Raw genomic sequence first — 14530 nt, 5'->3', positions numbered from 1 at the left:
ATAATAAAACCTCTGAATTTAAGGAGGGCAAAAGGAGCCCTTTCAAATATCAGGGCGCTTACCTGAAAGCATTTCAAATGGTTTCAACAGTCGCTTTGGAAAACGCGCCATACAGGCCTGCATTTGTCAATAGGCGTACTAGACCTGTACCTAGGGTGGCAAAAATCTGGGGCGGCAGCAGGAGCTTGGCTGAAGAATTACTGCCTACCTGCTCTACTGATTCTCCACCCAGTAGAGAACAGATCTCTGCTTCCTTATCCAGCTAGAGAGTACAGGAGGGGAGGTTAGCCTGGAGCAGACAGCAAAGCGGGATCGTTTTGGGGAGGTTAGGAAGGCCTGTGTGTGTCGAGGGGGGGGGGGGATTCACATGAGAGAGGATTGGCTGGAGTGCAGGTATCTGAGTGTGAGACAGGGGGATGGGGTGAAAGGGGAGAGCAGTTGTGTGTATAAGAAAGAAAGGATTGATGCTGGATGTATTTATATCTACCTATATAGACTAGATTGGGTGGGAGGTTAGAGAGTGGATGCAACTGGAGAACAGGACCAGAGCATAGCAGTGAACCTCCCTCCCTCCCATGATCTCGGATTCTATCCCCCTCGATCCTGGAACCTCCCTTCCTACGTAACTGCCCCTTCCTCCCACAATCTGGAACTCCTGATCCTCCATCCTCGCATTCCCCTCCTCTCATCTCCTCCCATCCCAGATTCTCAATTCTCCTGTTCCTCCACCCTCTCTTCTTCTCACACTTCTCTCCTCCAACCCCAGTTCTCTCTCTCTTCCCCATGCCTTATCCTCTCACCCGCTCCTTCTCATCTTCCTGAGATCCTTTTTCCTCAGGCAATAAAACCAAATAAATTCTAGACACAAGCAAGGATGGAAAAATATTTTAATAATGTAACATAAAAGATAGAAATTATTTGCCAATGTGCTTCAGAATTTTCTAATTCCTGCTGCTGGAAACTGGAGGGGGGCAGTGTCTTAGTTCTTCTACTCCCTGGGGTCTGACATCTTTGGGGTACACAGGAGGGGCAATAGCGCCAACTTTACATGGGGGGGGGGGGAGGCCTATATCTGTCGCTGGTGCCATACAGTACAATAGGAGTGAATGCTAACTCACTCAGGTCTCTTAGCAAAAAAAATTTATCCAAAGCAAATATCCCTAGGTACTGAGATTAGGATAGCTAAATATTGTTCTGTGTTGTTCCTTTCATTTAAAGTTTAAAGTTCCTTTCATTTAAAGTTTAATTGGAAATATTGTTTATTACGTTACGCTCTGCTCTATTCACTTTGTTAACTGTAAACCGGGTTGATGTGATGCCAATCATGAAACTCAGTATAACAAAAATAATAAATAAATAAATAAATTTGCAAAGCCTGGCCCTGAAAAATCTGTCTTTTTGAGGTGGTCCGCCCTTTGCATCCCTTGGTAATCTGGGATTCCAGATTTAGTCTGGAATCCCAAAAAAATATGCCCAGATGACGTCTAACTGACGTTTTTCAGCGTGGGCAAAAGAGGCTTACCGACCTGCAGTAGTAAACTGCTTCCAAACAGAAATGAACATTAAGCAACTCTACTATTAGGTCCTGTGGTGGCCCTTCCTCTGTTCCACCTTCCATAGGGAGGTGGAGTTGCGGGAGGCACATGCACTGGCTCAGCCTATGGCCCCATGATGATTGGGCCCTCCTGAAAAAGGTTACAGTGGGCAGGCATGATTGGGGGAGAGGACAAGAGAAGTGTGAGAGTTGGAGCATATGACCTGGGGGGGGGGGGGGGATTGGCATTCTTGGTGCCTCTGAAAGCATGGAGGCAGAGCGGAGGCAAAGTGTGGATGAATTTTCCAAGGAATTTGCCTGGGAGCTGGGAAGCCAGGGTTCAAATCCCACTGCTCCTTGTGACCTTGGGCAAGTCTCTTCATTGCCACAGGTAAACTTTGAGGCTGATTTAGCGCTCTGCAGCGCATACAGTTTCACCTACAGTTGTGTGCAAACCTTCCTGCAGATACAGGAATTTTGCACACAAAAATATGTGCAGAGAAGTTAGAGGAAATCCCATACTGACAGCATTAGCTATTGCCTGCCAATGCAAAGAGGCACCCTGGCATGCCTCCTGTTTTCTTAGAGCTGGAAACTCAACTCCTAGTCTGAAGTGGAGTAAAGTTTCCAGGGCTAATATGAATCTACAAACCAAAGCTGGAGTTCCTGTGGTCATTTTATAGCAATCATGCTTTGTGCCTAAAAAGCATGTTTTCCATCTTTATTTATTTAAAAGGTTTTGCATACCATCGTTCGAAAAAAAACATCACAACAGTTTACATAAAAACATCATTAAAGACAAAGGGTATACATCAAAAGAAGAATTTTACAGAGACGTTTTCCATGTGAAATAAAATACAATTAATAATAAAAGAAAATAAAACAAACGGCATAAAAGAGCCAATCTTGGATTCTAGCTGTTTTTAGCTTTTCTCAAGGTGATCTGCATAAGCTTGCTCAAAAAGCCAGGTCTTTAAGGCTTTTTTAAAATTTTTGGAACTCTGTTTCAAGTCTCAACTCAACAGGCATCGTATTCCAGACACTGTGTCCTGCAATGGAAATGATCCTCTCACGTACTGAAGTGAGGTGGGCTGTGTTTACTGAGGGAATTTGCAGTAATCCTTTATTTGCAGTACTCCTGTATTTGCTGATCTTAATGTTCTATGTGGAGTGTGTAAGCGGATTGAGAAATTCAACCAGTCAGTTTTTTGCCCATGAATAGCTTTGTGGAGAATGCAACAAGTTTTGTAGTATATTCTTTGCGTTATTGGCAACCAGTGTAAGTTTATCAAGACAGGTGTTATCTGATCGCGTTTTTTGCAATTTGTTAATACTCTCGCCGCCGAGTTTTGGAGTACCTGCAATGGACGTAGTCTGTGGAAGGGCCAAAAGGAGGGAATTACAGTAATCTAGTGACGAGAAAATTAGGGCTTGCAATACTGATCGAAAATTGGTGGCATCCAGCAAAGGTTTCTTTAAAATATGACTAATGTACACAGCGCATAACTCATATTTGATGTGCAGAAAACATGATTTGCTGTGTGCTAAGCCTTTCCTATGTGCACATTTTCTGGTTTGTGCACATTTTTTCAACTCCCAGTGCCTTACAAGCATACCATTAGTTTACTGCACTGGGAGTTTTCAAAAATGAGCTGGTGCATTAGTGAACTGGTATGATTCTGTCACTCAGCTTTTTACATCGGCCTGTTAGATGGCCAGCCCACTGGGGGAATGGAAATACCTACAGTACCGGATTGCAATCCGCTTTGAAGCAGCTGACCAGTTGCCAAAGGTGGAACATAACTAAAAAAATTATTATTGAATCCTCCCTCCTGGATCCCTGCATCAGCTTTTTCATGGTGAAAGAGACACGGATGACGCATCTGGTTTAGCATAAGAACGTTTTATCTGCCGGCTGGGCTCAGTACTGGAAGCTTAAGAGACTCACTGAAGGTCTCTGAGTGGGTGAAATGAAACCAGTTCTGTACCGAGTGCATGAGCCAGTGGTAATTTTAGATGATAGAATATAACATGCAGGAAGTTTAAAAATTCTCTGAAAACCTGAGCACCAGCCAACATTTTTAGGAGCCCAGGAAATCTCTTTTCCCCAGTAATTTCTTTTTGCTTTTACTCTTTTTCTCTAAACATTTTTTGTTTTGCTTCTGTTTCATTTTTTGGCCATGTTTCCCCCCTCTTCTCTACCTCTCACCAGTGGACTCTCTTCCTGGGCCTGGGCTAACAATGGCATCTTTCACCAGGCCCTAGGCAGCCACAGCACCTTCTGTTGGTTTTGGGACAGTCTAAGGCATCACATTTTAGGCTCCCTGGAATCTGGTGACACCTGCACTGAAATGGGTCTATGGGTGGTAGATGGCAGAAAAGGTATCCTGACCCAGTGACACCAGGACACCATGAATCTCCTCGATGACCTTCCTGTACAGCTCCTTCTGCCATTCTCCCAGGACGTCCCACTCCGCTTCCCAGAAATAAGCAGCGACGTCCCTGAATGTGACGGAGGCCTGAAACAGGACAAGCTCGGCCCTTCAGTTCCATTATACTATGTATATAATACATTTTATGTGTGCTCTGTCATCGATCAGCTCTCTAGTAGATTACAGCATGAAGGGAGCTCTGTTCTCTATGCTGGAGAGCTGAACTGGTAACAGGTTTTCTTTAAACTCTGAATCGTTTAGGAAACAGTTTGTTACTGGATTAGAAACCAGCGCGGATGGTGAAGCCGCGAGGATGGATTCAAGTTGGAGATGAATAAGGCAGGAGCAGGCTGGGCTGAATCCTGCTGGGTCCCAGATAAAGTCTCCCCGCCCCTCTGCAGAGATAAAGGGGCAGATCCAAAATGGGGGGGGGGGGGGGAGGGGAAGGTTGGCAGGAGGTTTCTACTTTGTTTCTGAAGCTTTTCTTTCTCTTTGGAGCCCACAGACCCTAAAGGAAGAGAAAACAGATAATCCCGTACTCCCACCAAAAGCTGAACCTGAAAGCAAATCCTTCTCTACCTTCCCCCATGTTCTGGGGCTCTCCCACTTCCTGCTCGGACTGGGGATTGAGCCCTTCCCCTGACGCCATCAGATCACCTGATCCAACCACATGACCAATCCTCCACCGCTTGTGTAGCCGTTTCCATGGCAGCCATGTACCACGTGACACCGGCAGCCATTTTAGTAGTTCTCACTAGTTTTGCACCTTAAGAAAAAAACAAATTCAGAGCCTTGCTAGGGAAGTGCTTAAAAATAATAAAGACTCTGCATGGGGGGAAGGCAGGGGGAGCCCTTGCAAATGAGAGCGCACTTCCCCTAAACATCTGTAATGCATGTTCAGTTCCTTTTGAAAATGTGGCCAGCTGGCCATATAGTACAATGGAAGAGAACATTTACTCACCCGGTCCTCTTTCAGCAAAAAGAATACATCCAGTCCTATGCCGTTTAAAGAATAACTGACCCTTGGGGGAAAAAAAGAGCCAGACTGCCCCCAGCTGCCCATGCCTTTTATTAAGAAGAGTAAGTACCAGTGCGTGATTACCCTCTTATATTTGATTTCGGCACTTCAAGTGGATTGCATTCAGGTTCCATAGTGGGCACACAATCGAAGGGTCTCATTCACTAAGGGGCGGATGCAATACAGTGTGCACAGCCTAGTGCACTGTTTAACCCGCAGTCAGACGCGGGTTGTATAGGTGCTACCTCATCCCCCTTATGCAATAAGGGGATTAGCATGTCCAACATGGAGTGAAACTAATAGCGGTCATCACATGGAAATGCATGTGAATGAGGCTATTAGCTATTCACTCCGAATGCAACAAAAAAAAAAAAATGTGCGTCTAAGACACACATTTTTGTGCTCAGAAATTAAGGGCTGCCTGGAGCAGGCATTAATTGCTGAGCGCTGCTAAAAGTAGTACAGAAAAGCAGAAAATTACTCCAAGCTCTCAGTGGAACAGGGGGAACATGGGATCAGGATGAAAGAGGGCATAATCTAAGGAATTGGTTTTTTTTTTTCCAAATAATAATGGACACATGCATCAGCCTCCCAGTGGAGGTGGTGGACACAAGGACAGTATCTGACTTTAAGAAAGCATGGAGCAAGCACAGCAGATCACTGAGGGAGGGGAAGGGACGATAAAGCTGATTCTGGATGGGTAGACAAGATAGACCATATAGTCTTTTTCTGCTGTCATTTTTCTGTTTCTATAGATTTTTTGGTGGTTGATAAAAATGTATACCATAATGAACACGAGTCTACTAGCAAATGCACCTTCTGTAAATATATTAAAAAAAAAAGCATTCACAAACTACTTAAAATTGCTTTCTACGCAAGTGAAGGATCATCATACCACTCATGTGTGTAATGCAAAACTTACACTTATACATGTTTAAACAGGTCCCAAGTGTAATATGCTCAACTATTTTTTTTTTATTCTTTTCACTTATTATGGCACTGCTCCAGTTTACTTGCAGCTGTCATGGTTTTAGAGCACCTGCTTATAGGGATGTGAATCGTGTCCTCGATCGTCTTAACGATCGATTTCGGCTGGGAGGGGGAGGGAATCGTATTGTTGCCGTTTGGGGGGGTAAAATATCGTGAAAATCGTTAAAAAATCGAAAAATCGAAAAATCGAAAAACCGGCACATTAAAACCCCCTAAAACCCACCCCCGACCCTTTAAATTAAATCCCCCACCCCCAAATAACTTAAATAACCTGCGGGTCCAGCGGCGGTCCGGAACGGCAGCGGTCCGGAACGGGCTCCTGCTCCTGCATCTTGTCGTCTTCGGCCGGCGCCATTTTCCAAAATGGCGCCGAAAAATGGCGGCGGCCATAGACGAAAAAGATTGGACGGCAGGAGGTCCTTCCGGACCCCCGCTGGACTTTTGGCAAGTCTCGTGGGGGTCAGGAGGCCCCCCACAAGCTGGCCAAAAGTTCCTGGAGGTCCAGCGGGGGTCAGGGAGCGATTTCCCGCCGCGAATCGTTTTCGTACGGAAAATGGCGCCGGCAGGAGATCGACTGCAGGAGGTTGTTCAGCGAGGCGCCGGAACCCTCGCTGAACGACCTCCTGCAGTCGATCTCCTGCCGGCGCCATTTTCCGTACGAAAACGATTCGCGGCGGGAAATCGCTCCCTGACCCCCGCTGGACCTCCAGGAACTTTTGGCCAGCTTGTGGGGGGCCTCCTGACCCCTACGAGACTTGCCAAAAGTCCAGCGGGGGTCCGGAAGGACCTCCTGCCGTCCAATCTTTTTCGTCTATGGCCGCCGCCATTTTCGGCGCCATTTTGGAAAATGGCGCCGGCCGAAGACGACAAGATGCAGGAGCAGGAGCCCGTTCCGGACCGCTGCCGTTCCGGACCGCCGCTGGACCCGCAGGTTATTTAAGTTATTTGGGGGGGGTTCGGGAGGGTGGGGGATTTAATTTAAAGGGTCGGGGGTGGGTTTTAGGGGGTTTTAGTGTGCCGGCTCACGATTCTAACGATTTATAACGATAAATCGTTAGAATCTGTATTGTATTGTGTTCCATAACGGTTTAAGACGATATTAAAATTATCGGACGATAATTTTAATCGTCCTAAAACGATTCACATCCCTACCTGCTTACACGTTCTTCTTCTGAATGATCGTCTTACCCAGGACTTTAAAATGCTCCAACTACCGGCCTGCGAGGAATATCTTGAAAAGAATGGATGTTTAGTTTCTCGACAGCGCATGAAAATACAGATGCTTGTAAGTGTCAATGCGCATTGTTGTGTGGTCGCTGTGACTCTGGGTTTCTGACCATGTTGCTTTATTTTCAGCGCGAGTAAACCGGAGAAATGCCATCAAGTGCTGCTCTCCTGCCCCAGCCCTCCAAAACATAGTACTAAGTCGGGCCTTGCTTTTGGATGCCCTACAAACATATTGAAGCTGCCTGAAGGGAAGTAACCTTGATGACTGGAAAAGAAGTTGTTTTAATTGCATAATATGAGAAAAGAATCCGAAAAACAGTTGAGCACATTACACTTGGGACTGATGATTGTATGGGACCCATTTAAACATGTACCGCATGCATGGGCAATATGAGGGCGCTTCACTTGCGTAACAAGCAATTTGGAGTAGGTTGTGAATGCTTATTTCTTGATATAGTGATAAAAATGTATTACAGGTAAATTACACAGTGCAGAATTGAAATTAGCACGTGGTTAGGTACAATCGTTGCCCGATCCCATTCTTGTTTCGTGCATTGAAGAATTTCATCCCCTAGCCAAGATACATAAATAAATACAAAAATACACAGACTGCATTGCTCCCTTGGTTTTTTTGCAGCTCAAATGCATAGCTCTGCATTTTTTAACATTAAATTGTAGTTGCCAGGCTCTAGACCATACCTCAAGCTTTGTTAGATCCCCCCCCTATTGTTTTCCACATCTTTCTGGCTGTCTACCCTGTTGCAGAATTTGGTATTAATCGGCAAAAAGACAAATGGTACCCGATAGCCCTTAACCCGTTATGGCTTATGAAAATGGTGAAAAGAACTGGTCCAAGGACCCATCCCTGTGGTGCCCTGCTAGTAAGGGCCTCTCGCCTCGGAGTGAACTCCATTTACCGCTTCCCACTCAGCCAGTTTCTAACCCAGTCAGTCACTCTAGGGCCCATACTAAAGGTGCTCAATTTTATTTTATAAATTGGGTTCTTCTACTTCATACTTGCATCGTGCCAAAGAGAGCTTCCCCGAGTAGCTCATATGTTGGAGAGGCAACAGATTAAGGTGTGCTTCAAATTCTTTTTATTTTTATACATTTCAAAAATACTGACACATAAGGGATAACACGCAGAAGAAATACTGTAAGAAAACCAAACCCCCGGAGCTCCTCAAACACCCCACCATGGGATACTTTCAAGGAACTGTTCAGGGGAAACAGCTAAATGCTAGTGGGTCTCTGAACGCAGAAGGAGAACCTGCAAAGACTTCCATGGGATTAGGGGTAACATCAGATGGGTCTGAAGGTAACTTAGCAAAGGAAATCCAAAAGATTTCAGAGATTTGCCAAGAAGGAGTGTCATTACCAGATATTACTGTAGAAAAAATTGCTCAACCAGATGTGATAACATTAGATTCTATATGGAAAGCCCTAATGACTATGGAAAAATCAATAACATCTTTAACAAAAGCTATTAATCTATCTCAAAACAAGGTACACAGCATTGATTCCCTGGCAAATTCACCTGAGAAAAAATTAAATGAGATCACAGACCAACTGGCATCAGTTAAGGAAGTTCAGGTAAATCTAATAAGATCAGATGAGCTAATGAAAAGAAATTATGAAAAGACTGAAAATAAATTGCGATATCTTAATTTGAGAATTTTGAATTTTCCTTGTGTGAAATTAATTTTGCCAAGGGAACAATTCAAGAAATACTTGATAGATATACTTCTAATTTCACCTGAGAAAATCCCCTCCTTCTCAAAGATTTATTATGCCCCTAATAAAGATAATAAGATGGGCACTAGAGGCCCAGAGGTAAATTTAGAATCAGATTTGACCGCATTTTTAGAGACTCCGTATGAAGATCAAATTGAATACAGGGGAACTCTGTTAGTGTCTTTTGTTTATGAAATAGATAGGAATTTAATTCTGAAGTTGTTCCTTCGTAATTGTGATAAAGAATACTTAGGACATAAAATATGGTTTTATCCAGATGTCATGAAGGATACCCAGATTAGAAGAAAGCAATTTGTGGCTATGACGCAGGAAGCTAAAGTTTTGGGTATCCAATTAGCTATTAGATATCCATGTAAATGTATGTTCACATACAAAGACAACAAATACATCTTTTATGAGCCAATCCAGTTAAGAACATATTTGGATAAATGTAAGAAGGACACGGGTAATGTTTAAACTCATTTGAGGATTATAAAAGATAGAAACTGCATTTTTCTTTTTTAAAGATTAAATTTCCTTGTTGGTATGCTCTCTGTTCAGCTCCGGAGGTTCTAAATTGCTTTATGCATACTGATTTATAAAAGAGTGTTTATAAAATGATTTCTGTTAATAAGATAGATAAGGATTCATGTAAGTTTATGATATAAACTCTGTTAATATGTAATATGAAATTAAATGATAAAGAAAAAAATTTAAAAAACCAAACCAAATATGGTATTAACCATCTCCATTTAAAAAAACGGAGTTAAGAAAAGGCGATCTAGTTTTTCCACAATAATGGGGGTGCGGGGAGTCCTTAAGAGGAGAGAAATAAAGAAGAATCAACAAAAAAAAAATCTGAAATATGGGAGTGGTGAGATAGGAAAATTGGTTCTTACCTGCTAATTTTCGTTCCTGTAGTACCACAGATCAGTCCAGACTCCTGGGTTTGGCCTCCCCTCCAGCAGATGGAGACAGAGAAAAACTTCGCTGGCACTGCCTCTTAACCCGGTGTTGCCACCTGCAGCTACTCGGTATTACTCAGTACCCAAGCCTAAAATATCTAACAAAACTAATAAATCGAGCAGAGGAAAAGATGAAAATTCATAAATTGAAAACCAAATTTGGAACTTTTCTTGAAAGACTAATGAGAAACCTATGCCATTCTTCAAATTCTCCAGAATCATTATGGTAAACCGAGCAGACTCTCCAAACCTTCCCTCCACCACCGGGCGGGCGTCTGGCCTGATCTGTGGTACTACAGGAACGAAAATTAGCAGGTAAGAACCAATTTTCCTTTCCCTATACGTACCCGGATCAGTCCAGACTCCTGGGATGTACCAAAGCTTCCCTATCCGGGTGAGACTGTGCGAGTCCCGCTCGAAGTACATCTTCACTGAAACTGCCAATGTCTGAGGCCTGGATGTCCAATTGGTAGTGTCTGGAAAACGTATGTAAAGACTTCCAAGTAGCCGCCCTGCAAATCTCTTGCAGCAACACTAGCTGACATTCTGCCCAGGAAGCTGCCTGGTAACGAGTAGAATGAGCCCTTAACCCCTTTGGGACGGGCCAACCGCGACAGATATATGCAGAACCAATAGCCTCCTTCAACCAACATGATTTAGTGGTTCCCTACATGATAGGGCTTGAAGTTTAGAACCCTTCTGGCTGAACAAATCACCATCAAGAAAACCACCTTCAAAGTCAGATCTTTTATGGTGGCCCTCTTAAGAGGCTCAAAACGGTGCTTCACGCATACTCTTGAGGATTAAGGCTCCAAGAAAGACACATCTTACGAACTGGGGGGGGGGCAAATGCTTCGCCCCCTCGGAGGAAACGTACCACATCCGGATGCGCAGCCAGAGTTATTCCAAGGCCAACACCTGCACCCTCAGGGAACTAAAGGACAAATCTTTCGTTAGGCCTCTCTGCAAAAAGGCTAAAATCTGTGCAACCGATGTTCGGCAAGGATCAACCCCCTGCTCCATACACCAAGACTTGAAGACTCTCCAAACCCAGACATATGCAAAGGAAGTTCCTGTAGGCCTTGTGAGCTTGCAAGAGAGTAGAAATAAATCCTCCAGATATCCTTTCTTTCTTAATTGCCCCTTTCAAAAGCTAAGCCCACTAGACAAAACGATCTGCTTGATCTGAAAATATAGGGCCCCTGCCGCAGAAGACTTGGAAGATGGCCCCAGCCTCAGGGGGGCGTCCACTGCTAGCTTGACCAGGTCCGCAAACCAAGGCCTTCATGGCCACTCTGGAGCCACTAGAATCACCTTTCCTGGGTGGACCTCTATTCTCCTTACAACCTTGCCCACCAGAGACCATGGAGGAAATGCGTAGATCATTTCCTCCTGACCCCCACAAGACTTGCCAAAAGTCCCTGGTGGACCAGCGGGGGTCCGGGAGCGACCTCCTGCACTCGGGCCGTCGGCTGCCAGTATTCAAAATGGCGCCGATAGCCTTTACCCTCACTATGTAACAGGGGCTACCGGTGCCATTGGTCAGCCCCTGTCACATGGTAGGAGCACAAGATGGCGCCGGCCATCCATTGCTCCTACCATGTGACAGGGGCCGACCAATGGCACCGGTAGCCCCTGTTGACATAGTAAGGTCAAAGGCTATTGGCGCCATTTTGAATACCGGCAGCCGAGGGTGTGAGTGCAGGAGATGGCTCCTGGACTCCCTGCTGGACCACCAGGGAGTTTTGGTAAGTCTTGGGGGGGTCAGGAGGGTGGGGGGTTGTAGTTAATTCAATTTTAGCCAGGAAACGAATAAGAATTAATGCATGAACGTATCGGGGGCCCCCCTTGCTGAATGTAACGTATCTGCCCCCCGACGAATACGAATCCCGAATGCAACGTATGGCGTCCCTCTGCACATCCCTACTAGCCTGGAACATAAAGCTGCTGCAGACAGCCACCCGGATGCCCAGTGCCGACACCTCGAAAATCTTTTTAAGATGCACCTTGAGCTTCCTGTCCTGCAGATCCTTCAGAGCTGCTGCCCCAGGTACAGGAATGGTAGTCTTCTTCATAACTGCTGAAACAGAGACGTCCACTTTCAGCACCTTCAAGAACTCCAGAGTGTCCTCAGGCAAAGGATAAATCTTGTCCGTGGCTCTGTTCACCTTAAAGCCAGTCTCTGGAGTGTCCCACTCCTGACCACCAGCTCTTTCACCGACCTGTGGAAAGGGAAGGTCTTGGCTGGACCCCCTCAAGCCGGACATGACAGGATCCACTTCCTCCAGGTCAGCCTGCTCCTGTGGAACTGATATTCCCAGCTCTGCCAGGACCGGTGGATCAGGGGTTCGAGTTCCTCCCTTTAAAACAGTCGAACCACCTTAGGATCGTCGCCTTCCATTGACGGGGCCTTCCTGCATCATCCTCCGGACCTTGAGCCAAGTGAGAAGCATCCACGTCAGGAGAGCCATCCCCAGATGGCAACCCCCGATTCAACTCCTCAGAGGAACCCTCCTCGATGGCCCCTGTCCCAGAAGGACCCAGGATCCTCCAAATCCTAGTGGGCCCTGAAGCCCCTGAAAATCTGGACTTCTTCCTGGGGGGGGGAGGATCGGTTATCCTCCGCTTAGAAGAGCGCCACTCCGCGGCCTTACGGGCTAAATAGGCTTTATGCAGCAATAAAAAAAACTGCCGAAAAAGGGGAGAAACCCTCCACATCCTCCAGAGGATCTAGCTCCTCCCCCAAGAGGTCCCCCGGGGGTCCCCGGGTCTCCCTCCATTGAGGGACCTGCTGTAGAAAGCGCAGGGGGGAGATCCCTTCCCCCTGCTGCAGCTTGTGCCTTGCACGCGACGGAATTCAAAATGGCTGCCGTTTCCACACTCAGCAGGAACGGATCAACGGCCTCCTGCACTGCAGCTTTAGGCCCGCCGGACCCCTGCTGCAAAGTCAAAGCCAGCGCGGTCGCCCTGACACGCCCTGCCCCGCCAGGGAGGCAGCGGTAGCAGCGGCCCGGCTCTGGAAAGGCACACAGCAGTCTCTCCGCACACGGCGCAGTGGCAGCCACGCGGCATGGCCCGGCCCTGAAAACGACCACAGGGCTCTCGCCAAAAAAGGAGACGCACTGGGAGCCACGAAGAGAAAACACTGCTAACTCGGAGCCCTCTGCCACCGATGGGAATCAAGCAAACACGTTCCCCGTCCTTTTTCTATTCCCCCCCCCCCCTTTTTTTTTTTTTTTCAATAAACTTTAGAAAAAACAGACAGAAAACAGCCAGAAGCAGCAACTAATAGCCTTATCTGAAGGTAGCAGAGGCTTCTCCCAAGTCTCCTGAGGGGAGGGAACCGGACCCCCGGCGTGGATCAGCGAGCTATGAAGGGTCCCCAACCCCTGCTCATCCTCTGAAAAAACAGGAGGGGATGGTCCCACCAGGACCTGCCAACCCCCCCTGGGAGGGAATGTCACCTAATCCAGCCTCTTCTATTTCTTCTTCCTTTTTTTTTTTCCCCCTTAGGTTCAGAACCTGAAGTTTTGCACCTCCTCCATCTGCTGGAGACAGAGAAATACTGAGGAGCTGCAGGTGGCGTCCCAGGTTAAGAGGCAGTGCCTGCAAAGTTGTTCTCTGTCTCCATCTGCTGGAATGGAGGCCAAATCCAGGAGTCTGGACTGATCTGGATGTGTACAGGGAATACAAACTGCTGTGTGCAATATGAAACTTGCTCCTTGCCTGCTAATTTTCATTCCTGTAGTGCCACGGAGCAGTCCACGCCCCACCCCACGGAGGTAGGAATAGTGCGGATTTGCGTCGCCGCCAGCAGATCCTCCCTTCCTGGCCACCTTCCCCAGGGTGGGCCCTCAGGAACCTGATCTCCTGGATGTCCCCCCTCTTCTGAGCACCACTTGCCAAGAAGGCCTGGTGCATTAAAAGAATGAACTCTGGGGAAAAGACAGACTGGCCCCTTAGAGACCCTCCCAGAGTACTGCCTCCATCAGAGTGACCCCCCACCAGGCCTCATTGGGGCGAAAATCAGCAGGAGAGAGTGCCGGAGGAAAATCCCCTCCCCCTAATGCTCGTGCCTCTGATGCGTGAAAAGGGTCCAAAATGGCCGCCATTCCCGCGCCGAGAGGGAACGGATCGGCCTGCATATCAGTGGCAGCAACGGCTCTGCCAGAGCCATACTGCTGCCGACAAAACCAGCGAGGACGTGCTTGGGGACGTCTCCCCCTCTGGGGAAGACAACGATCATACCAATCGACTGAATCTCGGCCCGAGAAACGCTCCCCGAGCGGGGCATGCTGCTGCTGCTGCGTGCGGGCCACGTGACCCAACGCGGACCTGCCCGGGAAGAGCAGGGGAAGGTGCCCAAGCAAGACTCACCGCAGACTGGCGAATCACGCCAGGCCGAGGCTCTGGAGAAGCAGCCTTCCCGCTGCTAGCAGCAGCTGCCGCCCGCTCTGACTGCCTGCGCTCTGTCTCTCTTTTTTTTTTTTTTACAAACTTTAGGCAGGCAGTCCAGTTAAAGACATAGAGCTTTTTTTTTTTTTTTTTTTAAGAAAAGCTTGGGTCAGAACTGCAGGCCTTGCACCACCTCCATCTGCTGGAGACAGAGAAATACTGAGGAGCAGCAGGT

This window comes from Rhinatrema bivittatum, chromosome 19, assembly GCF_901001135.1.
Source record: "Rhinatrema bivittatum chromosome 19, aRhiBiv1.1, whole genome shotgun sequence".
Classification (NCBI taxonomy): Eukaryota; Metazoa; Chordata; class Amphibia; order Gymnophiona; family Rhinatrematidae; genus Rhinatrema; species Rhinatrema bivittatum.
The sequence above is the reverse complement of the archived record's forward strand: the minus strand, read 5'-3'. Positions refer to the sequence as shown.